Source organism: Melanerpes formicivorus, unplaced genomic scaffold, assembly GCF_026170545.1.
Source record: "Melanerpes formicivorus ecotype bairdi unplaced genomic scaffold, bMelFor1.0.p_v2 SCAF_1, whole genome shotgun sequence".
NCBI lineage: Eukaryota > Metazoa > Chordata > Aves > Piciformes > Picidae > Melanerpes > Melanerpes formicivorus.
The window spans coordinates 54,743,812-54,760,214 of record NW_027142353.1 but is presented as its reverse complement, the minus strand read 5'-3'; the positions used below and the strand labels follow the sequence as shown (position 1 = coordinate 54,760,214).

At 43.8% G+C, this 16,403-nt stretch overlaps 1 protein-coding gene across 4 annotated transcripts in view; it reads right to left on the bottom strand.

Annotated features, from left to right (window-relative positions):
- SPATA13 (spermatogenesis associated 13) overlaps positions 1 to 16,403 on the bottom strand; it is a 190,174-nt gene that overhangs the window by 81,908 nt on the left and 91,863 nt on the right. The window contains exon 1 of one of the 4 annotated variants that reach the window (XM_068143839.1): positions 4,279 to 4,343. The exons of the other annotated variants lie outside the window; for them this stretch is intronic. The gene's annotated coding sequence lies outside the window, so the exon portion shown is untranslated. Of the gene's footprint in view, positions 1 to 4,278; positions 4,344 to 16,403 lie in introns of those variants that run through there. 4 annotated transcript variants of the gene reach the window in all.

Genomic DNA, 16,403 nt, shown 5'->3' with positions numbered 1-16,403 from the left:
CAAATTAGTCAGTCACAACTCTGGCATGTTTCACTGCTCTTCATTTGAGGCTTGCTTGCTGATTGTACTAATCCACACAAAGGCAAAAGGGTTTGGAAAGGATTTACAAAGTACACAAGGAAATCTTCATTTCCATCTCTCCTTGAGAAATGCATCTAACCAATGGACTGTGTCTTCAGAAATTAAGCATAGCAATTTACTTCATCTAAAGGCATGAAAGAGGAGGGGAAGGGAAAACTAGCTTGGTTTTAAGGTCCCTTATTAGCCTTACCTGCTCAAATACACATCATACAATTAAACTCAGCCCATTGATCCAGCCAGTGCACATGCCTCTGTATGGCCTTTCTAAGCCCAAGCTGACCAACACTCCCTCCCACATAAGTGTCATCTGCAAACTTACTGAAGGTGCACTCAACCCCCCTCAACCAGATATTGATAAAGACACTAAGCAGAACTGGCCCAAACACTGAGCCCTGTGGAACACGACTTGTGTTCCCTGCCAACTGGATTTAACTCCATTCACTGCCATTCTTTGGGCCTGGCCATCCAGATGGTTTTTCACCCAGCAGCATCCACCCATCCAAGCCATGAGCAATCAGTTTCTCCAGGAGGATGCTGTGGGAGACAGTGGGAGACTGTCAAAAGCTTTTCTGAAGGCCAGGTAAACAACATCCACAGCTTTTCCTTCATCCACTAAGCGGGTCACCTTCTCATAGAAGGAGATCAGGTTTGTCAGGCAGGACCTGCCCTTCATGACCCCATGGCAACTCAGCCTGATCACCTGGTTGCCCTGCACACACTGCATAATGGCTCTCAAGATGACCTGCTCCATGATCTTCCCCGGCACCAAGGTCAGACTGACAGGGCTGTAATTTTCCATTTTGATGCAGTCAAGCCCATGCAATGATATGGTACCTTACCTACAGTGTGTCACTGCAACACCTATGCTGCGATGTGAGCCATCTGATGGCAGAAGGGGAAGAATCTAATCATGAAGGCACATGTCCAAGATCAGCCAAGTTCCAAATCAAATCCAACAACAAATCATAGAATCATAGAATCAACAAGGTTGGCAAAGACCTCAAAGATCATCAGGTCCAACCTGTCACCCACTCATGACCACTAGACCATGGCACCTAGTGCCACGTCCAACAAAGATACTGCCTAGCAATAAGGTTTATCTTAGGAGAATTTAATACTCATGTGAGGCAGAAGAAAGAAACCTGAACCTGGAGCTCTTATCAGTGAGATTAGCTGCAGTGAGGCAAAGTGGAAGCCCACCAAGATGGGAAAAGGTCTGCAGAAGTGAGACTCAATCAGATCACTGACCTTTGCCTGTTCAGGAAGGTTAGCCAGGCTCATTCTACTACTAATACAATGGTAGTGACGGGACATGGTTATGTGGATGTCTTTGCTGGGCTGAAGACTTTCATGGGACAGACAGTCAGGGAAGGAAATGTCACAAGGGACTGATGGCCCTAGCACATGGGACAGAGTGTACACTGCACCAAGAGAGGCTGTAGGCTTTCACCCACTTCCTCTGACCCCCTTGCAAACCTCTGTTTGAGCTGAAGATACATAAATTACTACCACAGTTTTACTGATATATTTTCACATACACAAACTGTGACACAACACAAATTATTCTCATTTGAGGATTCATCTTTATAACCATTTATAGATCTTAATGTGTCCATCAATCACATCTCAAGATCTGAGCTGATGGACACACAGCTGTCAAAAAACCTCTAAGAAAACATGTTAAAGGGAAAAAAGCAACCCTCCTCACATTAAACTTTGTAGGGTAAGGGGACCCACTGGTTGCTTTGACAGCTGCTTGTGGGGAGGAAATGTGCTTGGAACTCTGCATGAACCCTGCAAAGATGTAAATCCAGGCAGCTCTTTTGTTGATTAATACCACTGTGGAGCCTGAGGCATTCCTCAGGAATCTGTCATGTGTCCAGCAGGTCTAGGGAAGTTCTTTTACCTCTCTATTCTGCCCTGATGAGACCACACCTGGAATAATGTGTTCAGTTTTGGGCTCCCCAGTTCAAGAGAGACAGAGAACTGCTGGAGAGAATCCAACGGAGAGCCACAAGGATGGTTAGGGGACTTGAGCATCTCCCCTGTGAAGAAAGACTGAGATCCCTGGGGCTATTTAGTCTTGAGAAGACTGAGAGGAGACCTCATCAATGTGTATAAATATCTGAGGGGTGGGTGTCAAGTGGAGGGGGCCAAGCTCTTTTCAGTGGTGCCCAGTAGTAAGACAAGGAACAACAGGTTCAAGCTTGAATGTAGAAGATTTCACCTCAACATGAGGAGAAACTTCTTTACAGTGAGGGTGACAGAGCACTGGAACAGGCTTCCCAGGGAGGTTGTGGAGTCTCCTTCTTTGGAGACTTTCAAAACCCACCTGGATGCATTCCTGTTCAGACTACCCTAAGTGATCCTGCTTTGGCAGCGGGGTTGGACTTGATGATCTCTTGAGGTTCTTTCCAACCTCTAATATACTGTGATACTGTGATGACAGAGTGCTCACAGGGAAGGCTTGAGGGAAACAACAGACCCAAAGTGGTGGCAGAGCAAGAAGCAGGAGTTATCCAGTGATTGTGAACATGCACTAAAGTAGAGGTGGGATATGGGGTAGGAGAGCAAGAGTGGACCAGGCTGGGGGAGATGTGAAAGTTATGGGGAAGGACCATCACATCAGAAGAGGCTGGGAAGAGCAAGGGGGTGGGAAGAGAAAGCTATAAAGGGTCCAGAGAGGCCTGTGGATGGTGATGGAGAAGTGAGTCAGCAAGGGGAACCTGTGCATTCCCAAGGGATTCCTCTCACCTTGGCACTATAGGAAAACTTAAGGAAATAGCTTAAACAAAGGAGCAAAGAGCTACAATAATGTGGGAAAGGCAGGCAGAAAGAAGGACATTTAACTGTAACAGTTTTCACACAGTTTTTCACAGGATTTGTTTAAGCTTGAATGAAACAAAAGCAGCCCAAGGCACTTAAAGCTCACAGAGTGAGCCAGCAAACATCCAGCTCACCTGAGGTCTCTGGCCTTGGCAACACTGTGAGTGCTTTATTTTCACTCATGTTAAACCTTCCATGAACAATTTATCCAATGCATTAAATGTAAACACACTTTCCTTTTGCATAGGTAAGTATTTGTTCCTACCCCTGTGATTTCCTCTCCTAAGTCAACTATTTTTATGTGTGGAACCACTGAAAGAAAACAAATCTGAAGCTTCTCTTTAATTACTGAGTTTCCCAGGACTTCTCCTGCAGTGTCTGGAGCCAGAATCCCATGCCACACATTTTATTTTGTGGAGTCTTTCCATTTTATGACTCTTGGAACAACTGGTCATGTTTATTGATCTTTCCACACAGCTGTTTTTTTTCATGTAGGAGCACTGAGATGTTTTTTTGGTGGCCTAATACATGAGGCCCCATGTGTCTCTGTTAAAGTGGGCTTATTGCTGTCAGAAGGCCGCAACTTTTTAAGATTCAGAGTTTGTGGTGAAAAGGAAGCAGAAAATGCTACACACTGGCTTCAGTTCCATTGTAAAAAAAATGTGCTTGGGTGATGAATTCCAAAATCCCATGATTAAACCAGCCCAAACAAGACTAGCTGTGATACAATAGGATGGAGTGGAGGAACTGCTAGAGACTTGTGCTAGAAAAAAGAGGGATGAGAAGTGGGCAGCCACACAGGAGAAAAGTGATGGAGCATCCCCACAGAACAACTCCAGCTACACGCAGGCATCTCCCAGCATATCTCATGTACAAGGCAGCACTGAATCACTGAATTCTCAGCAACTTCTAGTATTCCTTATCCATCTGAACTAATTTTACTGGATCAGACATGAGCAAGAATGATCTCATGTAGATAGAAGACATGTCTCATGCAATAGCAAAAATTACAAGTGCTCACAGCCCCAAAATAACCCCAAACTTGGGATAGCATCATCCAGTTGTGGATTATGTTTCAGAGTTTTCCGAGGGCTTTAGGCACACGAGACTCCAGAGATTAACACCCCTGTGGCTGTAGTCAAGGTTCAGATTTGGAGGGGTGAGTGTGCCTGCTCATAAGGCCACCTCTCTAGCAAGGGTGCCTCACAAGCCACAGAAATGCAGCCACCCCTTGGACACAGCAGCGACCGTCACACAGACAGGCTTGGAGGCTTCTGGAGGTAACAGCACCAGGATGCTGGTGAGGGCAAAGGAGAGGCAAAGGAGAAAAGAGCAGGAAAGGAAACTTGTCAGAGAAAATTGCTCTCTTACCTCTCTGCCGACTCCTCAGCGCAGCAAACGCTTGCATATATCAATCTTCACCTCAGAAAACGGATAAGGATCTCAGCTCAGCACGAAGAACAGTAGGAGTGTTCTCATTCTTCCTTGAAATGCCCCACCCCCTCTCTGAACAGCCCAGGTCACCCTCCGTGAGGAACTCCAGTTTTCCACGGCTCCTCCGAGCTCTTGGGGGTCTCCGAAGGAGACGCCGCACCCTGGAGCTGTTCTTGAGCTTCCCCTGCGCTCAGGGGGAGGAACAGCTGGAAGAGTCAGCACAACACGCTCCATAAATTTTCCCTCAGCCTTCTGCAGACGTAAGTCCTTGAGAAAAATGCCTAAATCTTGTCGTTTGTTGACATAGTAACCACGCTTAAGTTTTTGCCTCCCTCAGAAGCCATTTGCATAAAACAATTCATTACGAGGAAGATTTGTCCAGCCTGCAGCAGGCTGCTTTATGCGGTTTCATTTGTCTAAGGAAGACATAAAGAAAGTGATTGTTTAAAAACTAGAGACTTCACAGACCCCCCAGACCAAGGGATTGTTTCCTTACAGCAGTTAATGTTAAGGACTTCCACAGTTCTTTGAAGGAAGTGAATTTCCAAGTAAAAGGGGAAAATCCATTACGCACATAAACAGCCCATTTCTAATGCGTAAGTGCAGTAAAACTTTAGGAACTTTTAAGGAGGTACCAAAATGTATTTTTCTCTGACTCATTCACATATATTTATCAAATGCCTTCAAAGATGCTTGAAGCCTCTTAAAAGTTCTCAGTAAAGTTTATAAAACCACAACAGACAGTGGGAGAAATAGCAGAGGGTCAGAAACAAGTAAAGCCTGTGGCAGACTTTACTCTCCCAATCCTATGGAGATGAGCCCTATGGAGATGAGCTCTTTAGTCTCCGGGCAGTGAAGGAGAGAGAGATAAAAGAGAATTGTGCTGCAGGGGTCATGCGGGTTTTAATGGGTTTTAATGCAGCCCCTCATCCAAACTGCTGCCACCGAGCTGATCTGTATTCAGATTTCTAGCCGGTTTACTGGTACTTTCGGCTACAGCAGCAGACTGGCAGCATGAGCAAAACCCTGCTGCCCTGCGGGGCTTTTTCGATCTTGCAAGAGGGGAGGAGTGGGGGTAAAGTAACAAAACCCGACCCTTGGTACTTGCAGTTGAAAAAAGCTTTACAAGCAACGTTTCAGTGTTTTAACTCAATGTTGTCTTATAAAAACCTGTCTTATTTACAAATCTCTTTAAGGGTAATTGTATACTATTTACTACCAAAAACTTGGTTTTGATGAAGGTTATACGTGTGCTTAAGCTTGGAAACAGCAGAGTGACACAAAGAGTGAGAGATCTAGCAGTCTGGAAGCAATAACCTCTTTTCCTCCAACCCTGAGATTCATAACCATAACCTTCCTTCCAACACTCAGGCATCCTCATCTTCCTCATTTCTCTAACTCTACACACTGTAAGTGACTGAAAGATACTGCATTGCAGCCACACAGGTGCAGGAGGCATATCAGTAGGCTGAACTCAGAAAGTTTGCTTCAGAAGGTGACTGAGATATAGTACCTGTGATCCACTGTACCTAGTATGTAAAATTAGTCATCACAAACTCAAAAGCTCAACTTCAAATAATATACTGTCACTCGGTAAATAATGATAAAATATGCAAGAAGTAAATCAGGTTTATTGCTGTCTGCTGTGCCTACCAAACAAATGCTGTCAGCAAGTACTAAAGCCTCTCTACTAATAGGAAATTGAGCCCAGTTTCCATTAAATAAGCTATTATTTGGGGAATACAGGCAAACAAATCAACAACAGTGGCATCAGCCCCTTTTTTAGCAGGACTGTAGAAACACCTTTCCTGGTGAACATACACAATGTAGTTTGTGCTAAGATCGGTTGGTTTGGTTTTTCTGACTCTGCTTTTGACCAAATAGCAATGAAATCCTGCTTTCCTCAGAAATGATATCATAGTCGTGCTGGTTTACCATACATCGATACCTTACAATTTTAGCGACTGGGCAACACCATCCCCTAGATTTCAGGAGGTAACAGAAAGTTGCACGAGTATACTGACCAGGACTGCTGTTGAAGATGAGCCACTGTTCTGATGAGATGACAGAAAAGTGCTGACTCCCTTTGTAATGGTATTTTGAAAAGCAAAGCACGAATGAGCTCTAGCCCAGAGCCGCAAGAACAAAGCATTAGCAGATGATTAGTGCTATGTTTGCAAATGCTCTGGTTCCTGTAGAAACACCTAATCCTTCCTGAATTCTGGCCAGCATTTATGGTTATGTGCAGACAGTAAAACACTGTTCTCAATTACCTGCTTCTTATCTCTATGGTCCGTTTTGTGTGACAATGGATTTCAGCTGGATTTTTAAAGCTTAATTATTCAGGCCACGTACTCGGCATCTATTTACATTGCTGTGTGCACCAAGGACCTATTTGGTGGGGGCCACACAGTGGGATGAAAATTTTGGTTACTACTTTAGCCATAGGGTACAAAAGAAAGCAGGTAAAAGACAGGAAAATGCAGAGCCTGTAATGCCAATCGTAAACCTTCTACAGGCATTTGTGAATTATTCTCTAGGATGCAATACTGAAGTCCAGCAATGAGATTCTCAAACACCATTCCAAAAGCGTCTGAAGGGAATAAGCAGATTGTCAGAGATGGGGCTGAGAACTCCTTTCCATTCCAAGGTGAACCTCCTCTGTGCTCTGACTGTAAATAGGGATTTACAGTATCATTTCCTAAGGATCCTGCTCAGTCTCACAGGATTTAGTCCACAAGGCCTTCTCCATAAAAGGACACAAAATTCTTAGGCAAACTTAAAAGGCAAAACTCAGAATACAAATCACACAGCAAACAGAACAAGGTTTGTGGCCCACTCTCATAAAGGCAAAGGCTGAAATTCCTGTTCACTTTGAAGGGATGCCCTTTATCCAAATCAGATCAATGACCTGAGCTCATTCCGTGGCTGTTTCACTCACTTAAGCTTTTTAAACTTTGTACATGTACCCCTGTTAGATATGGTGTTCTGGAAAGTACCTTGGCATCACCTTATTGAACTAAATACCACAGAGCTGGATATAGCAGCTATAGCAAACGCACCATGCCCAAAGAGGCAGGCACTCTGTATTCAAACTGGAGTACAAGTGCAATGTCTTTGCAGCCTACAGCTCTTGATGACAAGCTGTGTTACTCTTAAGAGCAGCTGCCATTAAAAGGGCTGCCCACTGCCCATCACTTTATGCTGGAGCTGCTATTTGTCATGACTCCACCATTAGCTGCTTTATCTTACCCAGTGAGCAGAAAAATCTTCATTTCATTCCTGTTGGATTGCTTTACCATCTAATAACTCTCTGACCTGCTCTCCACAGAGACAAGACAAGCATCAGTGCTTCTCTGAGGGAAACAGCAGGAGTGCACCCAAGTGGGAAGGGGAGAAGGGATGCCTGGCACTTTTTGGCAGTAGTTCCATTTTAGTCCAGTTTAAATATATTTCCTGCCTGTACTCTTAGGCCACAGCCAGAGATGTTGTCCAGGCTTCAGATGAACAGGGTCAAGAGGTTGTTTCTTTATCCCTCTCATACTTCCCTGAAGATTACTGTCTCCTCAGATCTCCAACAGGGTGGCATGTTTTGTCCCCCCTCCTCTCAGTCTTAAAGTGATGTGGAAAAAATCTCCTATGAAAATCACCAAGTCCAGCACAGATAATTTTCACAGAGCTGTGTGTGACAAAATGAGCATTTATACCACTGCACCAGAGGGTAAGGTTTCACAAGGTGCATGCATGCCTCAGTGAATGACTTGCTACCACTGAAACAGGGCAGTGAATCTCTCCTCTCCCTTTTGGGCAGTGATCTTCACCTCTGCTTAATTCCAGGTCTGCTATTCCTCTGTCAGTCTGATGAGATGACTCAAGTGACAGAAAATGTTTGTTGCTTTTTGTTGTTGTTGTTTTTCTACAGCTTGTGAGATGAACCAGCTCACACAGGAATGAAAGAGCATTCACAACATGTGGTCATGAACCAGGAACATGCTTGGGTTAGGGTGCATCCTGATGGGAAAGGAGAAGAAGAAGTGCTCAGTGTACACTAACATCTTAACATGGGTCAGTTGCAGCCTCTCTTTAACAATAGCCATTATTGCCATTTCCTAGCTGAGCCTGGTATCTGTCCCAGCAGATATTTTACAAGCTATGGTGAGTATAGATGGATGGTTTGCACAACACTGGAGATCTTTCATCTCCTCTCAAGGAAAAGCTCTTTCTTGACATACACAAGAACAACTCTCATGGAAGTGTTAATTTGTTTAAGGCTTCTATGCAGCTCCCTTGGCCTTCAGAGCCTTGAGACCTTTAAGCCACCAGTCTATTGAGATGATGCAATACTTGTACTTCAACACACTCTCAGAGGACTCTGGTAGGAGAAAAATGAGGAGAAAAAGAGTGGACATTAAATTCTCTCTTTCCACACTCCTTTGAATCCCTACATTCTGATTTACCAAACCACTTTGTGAATCTTGGCTGATTTGTTTGCAGGTCTACACCAGCTCCGGTATGCTGACATCATCTTCTCCCTTCACATTAGTATTCACCCACTGATGAAATATACTTACATAGAGGAGGAAAGAAACTCAGGGAGTGTTAAACATTAGTCTAGGTGCCAGCATACCATAGCAGGCTGGTGCAGTCACCTCTGGCTTTGCTTCAGAAGGATTTGGGTAACGTCAGTTCTTTTTGTGCCATATTTTGTAGCAAATACTTTCAGGCTGACATCTTCCTTCCCTTGCTGGCTTTCACTGCACAGGTTGCTGTGGCTGGCCATGCTTCAAAGAGGGCTGAACACTTGTGGAAATGATTTCAAATTACTTTCTAAGCGTCAGGGAGTCACAAGCTTTTAAGGAAGTGGTTTGCTTTCTAAAAAGGAAAACTCTTTCAAAGGTCTCCCAGTATTAGTCCTCAAGTCTCTTGCTCAGCTGGCCCAGCAAGTTGAAAGACCTGTTTGCATCCTGCGTTGTCTGACAGTTATGAGTTTCCTTCTCCAGCCATGAATCTTCTGGATAAAAAGTATTCTGAGAGGCAGGGCTTGTAAAATGGATGCGTTCCCAATCTCAGCCTTCTTGTGCCACATCAGTCAAATGATCAATCAGAACTGGAATATTGTTCTTTAAACATGTGATATAGCTGAATGTAGTCCAAGAGGTAATATCAACTTCACTAGCAGCCTCTGTAAAGGATTTTGCCAGAATCTGCTAGGTTTACTCATACTGGAGAGTCCCCCCATGACTGCTGCTGCTCAGGAGGAAGCTGTGGTTGCACACAACCACTGAACCATGTTAAAATCTGTCACAGAAAGATTTTTGCTATCCTCCTTTCCAATTGCCCTTCCCTCCCACTCCCATTTTCAGAGGCACATTCCTTCCTCTCTCTATTCACTTGTTTTCCTGACTTAATTCTCTGCTGTTCTAGTGAGTTGAATCAGCTTATTCTGTAACTGGAACAGTGCCAGAGCTAGCAAAAAGGCAGGCAGCAAGGATACATCGTAAGGAAAAGTGGAAGGAATAATGGGTGAAGGAGCTGTATTTCACTCCTTTGGCAGTGTTCAAACACAAACACGAAAATGCACCCTAATAGAGACCCAGAATGCAGGGCAGTGCACAAAGGGTCTAAAAGCTACAGATAAAGTGAAGACTGCAAATCATGCCATATCTGTGTCTGTACAGGATGCTGTAGTCTGAGACACTCCCTGTGAGTAGCTGATTTCCCATCCTGGTTATATGCAGGTATAATGCCAACACAGGAGCAAAGAGTTTGTCATTGCTCACTTTCACATTCTAGGCAGTTTTGGTATGAACCCATGACTCTCTAGTCATGTTGCATTGGCTGTTCAAGTAGCCACAGGAGAAAAAAGTGGCATGTGACTGTGGGAAGCATATGTAATTTATCCATTTAAGTTCCCATTAAATAAGCCCTCTCCTCTATATGGCAAGCTTTGCTCCATGGGCAAATCTGGCTCCCCTGGACCTTGGGAACACCAATCAGGAAGGCAAACCCTCACAGTCTCTACAGCTCTGGTGAGCTCCACAGGCCCCAGCTAGTGGCTGCTATCACACTCCCCAGGGCTTTCCACATGACCTGCCTTATTTGGGATTTCCCATTATCTGGGTTATTGCCTACTGGAGAGTTGATTAGCTCATCTTCCAGCTACAGTGGTCCCATCCCAAAAGAATGAATGAGAAAAATGACTCGCAAGCACACAGAATTGGCCATTTCTCAGCTGCCATGAGGGAATGGGAAGAAAGCCTTTGAGCAGCCAGCTCAAAAGACCTCATGGTATCAGCACTGAGATCCTGAAAAGATGTTGTCATATTTTCCTGCCATTGAATTTGAAGGTGATCATCTTTTAAAATACATCGGTCCTATACATAATCAGTGCCTTACTAGATTTCCAGCAATGCAAAGAGACTAATAGTGAATTTGGAAACTATATGGAAGTAACTGTTGTTTTCATACTTACCAGTGGTTTTCCACATTGTTCCATGCAACTAAATTAAATGTTCTGATAAGAGTGCTAGGAGGAGTGGAAAAGCCAGCGTACCAAATACATTTGGCCACTTCTCATATTTTACATGCTGCTTCTTGGTCACAGCCAGTGAGTTTAAATGCCTGGGAGCTGGAGCTAGAACAGTGTGTAGAGAGCCCTTGGTGCTGGAATTCACCCTTTCTTGCTTCAGCTGAATCCAAGTTTGTTGAACTTTGTTCTTATCTGTTCACTAGGGCAAGAAACACAGAGCTTTTTGCATGATCCTTCATATGCTGATCTGCAGCCCACATGGTTGAAGGCCTATTAGCACTAAAGGAGAAGAGTAGTTTGGACCTCCCCTGAGAAGTCTTTGAACCTCAGGACTGCAGGAAAACTTCAGTACAACAGCAATGTACTGCAGCTATCCATTCACAACATTGCTAGGATGCCAAAAAAATCAGAATATATTTTTTTCTGGATTACCTGAACCATGTCATTGTGAGCATATCTTGCTTACTGAAGTCTACTTTGGAGTTTATTGCACAGGTTTTGTCACATTTTCTTTTCACCCTAGGCTGTCAGTTGGGGAGGAGGAGCTGGCCTCCCAAGTTTTCTGCCTTTGGAGCCCGTCAAGACAACTTCAGTGGCCAGGCAACCCAGGGCAGGGCCAGAACTTGTTCACTGGCACTTGAGGGCAGGAGCACGTGTGGAGAACAAAGTGGCCTCTTGTTTAGAACAGAAATCTGTTAACTATGACACTAGTGACACACTGCAGGTGCTGTATTTACCATTCATACCTGTACTGACATCCTGCTGTGTGAGTGCACAAAGTCCAAAATCAAATTAAATCGACAGTGTTATTTACAAGACATTGACTCCTGTGTGGTGGCACTTGATTAGTTTGTTGATGAGTGCTGTGGAAATGTTAGCCTATTAAGAAAAGTGAAGCAGAACCACTTAGAGATCATAAAGTGACCCCTGCTGAGTTTGGTAGCATCACGAACGTGAGGACAGTGCTGCTGTCCTGCTGGTCCTTTGGAAACTCTCCATAGCTCTGTAAGGTCAGCAAAGACAGCACACACTCCCACTTGTGCTCTGTGGAGCGTATCCTGTCAGGGCTTTATCTCTACTCCTCTGTGAGCATCTGACACTGCTCGTTTATCCCTGCTCACAAAAACGTGGCTCAGCTCAGCCTTCACAAAGCTCACTCCCGACTTTTGCAAGAATCTTTCTCTGAGCCCCAGGGGCCCCACTGGCATTTTCAGCCTGTTTTGCCAAGCAGCATGTCACAGTTCCTACAGTCAGTCACCTTGGGCCGTACGCTTAGTTGCCGGTGAGTCAAGCATGGTGTCTGTCGGATTACAGTCAAGCCAGTGCTACAACCAGAAGCCAAATGTGCATTGACACAGAACTTCAGCCTCCTAAAAGTGGAGTTTGTAGAAGGGTATTTTTCTCTCCAAACAACAAGCTCAGCACATGCTTTTTATAAAGTCACAGGAAACTGTACAGTAAACAGAGGGGTTTTAGGGAGTCATGTCATTGACAGTGGGAGAAAAAGCATCTTTGTTATTATTTTTTAAGAGAAAAAGCATCTTTGTTATTATTTTTTTAAGACTCTAGACTAAGTGCCATTTACTTTGGCTTTCTCGGTACACCCTGCAGTGTTTACCAGCAGGGATGAGAATTTACACTGCTTAGGCCCCTCAGAGAAGCCACCACTATGTAAATCAAACCAAGAATAGTTTGCTTACAGCAACAGTTTCCCCAGAGATTTATGTTGTGTCTTAGGTTAAAATATAGCAATGCAAGTAGAAGGGTGATGACTCAGGTAAAAGTACACAGATCTGTTACGTATAGTAAACATCACTTATGCTTAGGATTCCTCTGAGACTTTAAAAAGGCAAGTTTAAATGTACTAAATTATCACTCCCTGAGACTCCATAGGTTCTAACTTAAGCAACTTCAGTAAAGTCAATGTATTAATTTTGAAAATATAAATACTTCTGCCCCTTTTGAACTAGTCCAAAGGGCATCTTTCAAAATAAAATGTTATTACTTTGTCCATAAATAGCCTGCTGGTATTTTCTGACTTCAGAAAACATGACACTTGGTTCTACCTAGAAAAGGAAAGGATGTGGGGTTTGCCAGCTAACCTTTCCTGTTTGTACAAGACCCAAACCTCTGAGCTGGACTGGACCTCCAGACCCTTCCATGGGATGAAGAATTTCTGACAATGCCTCTCTTTCAGACCCGCACAAAACATTCCTCAGGCACAGGATAACTTATTCTTGAAATGAGTTCCGTCCCCACCTGTCCTTATCTACAGGGCAGTGTACTTGGTTAAAACAGGGGATGTATAGTGACTCAAAAGAAGGACAGTCATGAAGTTGTTTCCTTTTGCAAATAATTTAGCAGGAGAATCTTGCCCACTTTTTTACATCAGTGCCTAGATATATGTTTCAATTCTGGTCATGTACACCAAAAACTAGAGTCAGCCAAATGACAGCAGCACAGTGACATACATTGGAATACACTTTTGCAAGAACAGCTACCTCTCTGGAACTTGAGCTGCAGTAGCAGTTCCCAATGAAATAACAGGAAAAGCACACTGAAACATTGTTCTTTCTTCCTACTATAACCTTCCCCATGTTTTCTGTGGTGTATTCCCTCTGCAGTGGCGCAAACAGATGGAGGGACACTTGAAAGTAGCAGAAGTCACAGCCTCTTCCCCAACCTCCATCAGTGCTGCAGGCAGCTTTTGCACAGTGAGTAAAGGAAGCAGTTGGGGGGCCAGAGGACAGCTGTGTTTGCTCTCTTTGCCTTCATTACATATGCATGCATAATGAGGCATTTAGGCAAAAAGTATCCTCATATTCTTCATGAACACATACTGAACTAAGCTGTAGTGAAAGAAAACAATATGGAAGACAAATAAGGCCTGCCACAAACAGGTATATGTGCCAAAGCTGTCCTCAGCCACAGGGAGATCTAAACTACCAAACACAGATTTCCTTCCACAAACTCTGGGAAAGGGCCCCTGGACAGATGAGGGCAAGCCTGGGTCAGTGAAAGGAGGATATAGGTCTTTTAATGTGTAATGAGGCAGAACCTAAAAATCTACTGAAGACAAAAGAAAAGGAGCCAGGTCAATGGGGAGCGTCAGATGCAGCCCCGAATCTACTAGAGGCTATGGTGGGTTCAAAGCATGTTCAAGACCCAGACACAACAGGGACTCAATTAGCTGAGTCCCAGTATTCATTTTCTATCCAGCAAAATCCCAAACCGTAGGCCTCACTTGTCTTTATGTTTTCTAGTTTGTGCTATGATCCTGGAGATATAAGAGCTACTCAAGACTGCCTTGGTCATGAAAGGAGGTTTTGGGATTCCTAACAACCTCTCAGATACCACCCACTCCCATTTGGGTGTCACTCATGCCCTCGGAGCAGGGCTCTGGGAGGGGAATCAGAAAGGGCAGGGAGAAATGGGTGAGTGTTAATACTTCTTCAGCCCTTCTGGTAAACCCAGGCCTGACTAATTATTCTTACAGAGATCACCAACAATTTCCTTTTAATTTTCTCTTCCACAAGACATGAATACCTTCTCTCTTTGTATAGTTATGTTACTCAGTTGGGCAAAACCGTCATGCTTTCAGAAAATGGCAGAGACAGATGCAACAAGCCAAGAAAGGAGAAGATGCAAGATGACTGCTGTGAAAAATGATATTGATGTAACTGGTGCACATTCAAAGGAAAACATTCTGTCACTAACAGATTAGTTAGAAAGCCACAAGCAATATCACAGGCAACCACCTTGCAGAGTCAGGTGATCTAAGGCATCTAGAGCCTTCACTCCTCATTGACCTCTATTTTCAGAATGCCCACCTCTAATAATCAAGAAATGGAAATCAGAGGGTAGGATAAATGGGCAACAGACTCCTACTGACGACTAGAGAAATGGCTTGCATGATATTTTCCCCTCAGAATTTGTCTATTTGCCCTGAGAAAATCAGGTGATCAGAAATTTCCAAAGCACCTCTGGCTGCTTCACTGGGTCCTCTGAGCAGCTGGCATAGTCAGTAAGTACCATGCCAAATAATTATGCATACTAATGGAAATGCTTCTTTGGTGTCACATTGTAAATCAAAACACTGCATGTTTTAAATGGAAAGGGTGGGTGACAATGGTCTTTTCATCTTCTCTTCACATCGCCTTTTAATCCTCACTAACAAAAGAAACTTCCTTTCAATTCTGTCATATTGTGAAAGAATTCATTAAAATGCTGAGCACTAAGACAACTTTTCACAAATAACAAGCAACAATAATAAATAATGAATGAATTTAGCACTTGTGAGAAATATCAGACTTAAATGTAATCTATTACCTTTTCTAGAAAGAAAAGATAATACCAGCAGTGGCAGCTCAACCACGCTCCTGCTGCCCAGGAGAGATGGCCCAGCCTGGCAAGGCCACCCCCAACCTCAGTGATGCTGAAATGACACACCAATACAGTCACTGGTCTGTCACTCTGATGAGTGGACATCTTTCTGCAGTGACCAGTGCCACATTTCATCTGCTGAAGTGCATTTGTTCATTGCATAGTACAGAGTTGTGATGCTTATCTTGTGTTATCTTAAGCAAATGTCCAAAAAACTCATGCAAAATTCAGCAACAACTGAAAAAAAATAATTAAAGGAAGGACTGGAAGGCATTCCCTTGCCTTTTCCTTTGCTCCAGAGCCAGGCAAAGGTATAAAAAGCATTGTCACTTAGAGTGCTGGCTTTACTCAGAGCCACTGCTTGAGCCAGCAAGTCCTGCAGCACTCGGTTATTTTTATTATCCAGTTCTCTGTGGATTGCTTTAGATTTTACAGGCTTATTACTCCCACTGATGTAGGAAATCCTGAGGAAAGTACACATAGACTCTCTATAATACAGTCTGTCTGATTCTTAGCCCCTGGAGCTGCAAATCCTGGGGGACACTTGCAACATCTCAGGCAAAGCAAGCTGCTTTCTGGCCCTAGAAGTGAACTGAAAGCTGCCGGAAGAGACTAAGAGCTGAACAGGCCAGAGTCTTGTCAAACTATGCAGAAAGCAATCACGTGAGGACCAGCCCTTCCAGGGCCTGGGTAGATACCAGTCCTGAATCTCCTCTTCTTAGCAGCCAAGATCCAACAATACTTGCATTTCTCACATCTACTTGCAAATAATACTGATACCTAATGATGTACCACAGCTATTTCTGACCCTCCATAACCACTTCAGCTCACCACAACCACTTCAGTCCAGAACTGCCACAGCTGTGGAGGTATATGAAAAAACACAAATATACCTTCTATCTCTTCAGATTTTTTACTTTGCATGCCACATTTCTGGAGAGAAAGCAACTGAGAAGAAACACAACATCAAAGTTCTACAGGGAATGTAGAAAGCTAACATGTGGAGAGCTGGCTTTCTTAGCCTAAATTGAAAATTACTTAAATGAAGTAATCAGTTAAAGATTTTTGTTGTTGTTGTTAGACATAGTAACCCAGCTATTAAAAGTAATAAAGATCTTCTTGTCTCTGCTCAGGCTGGATGAACTTCTGA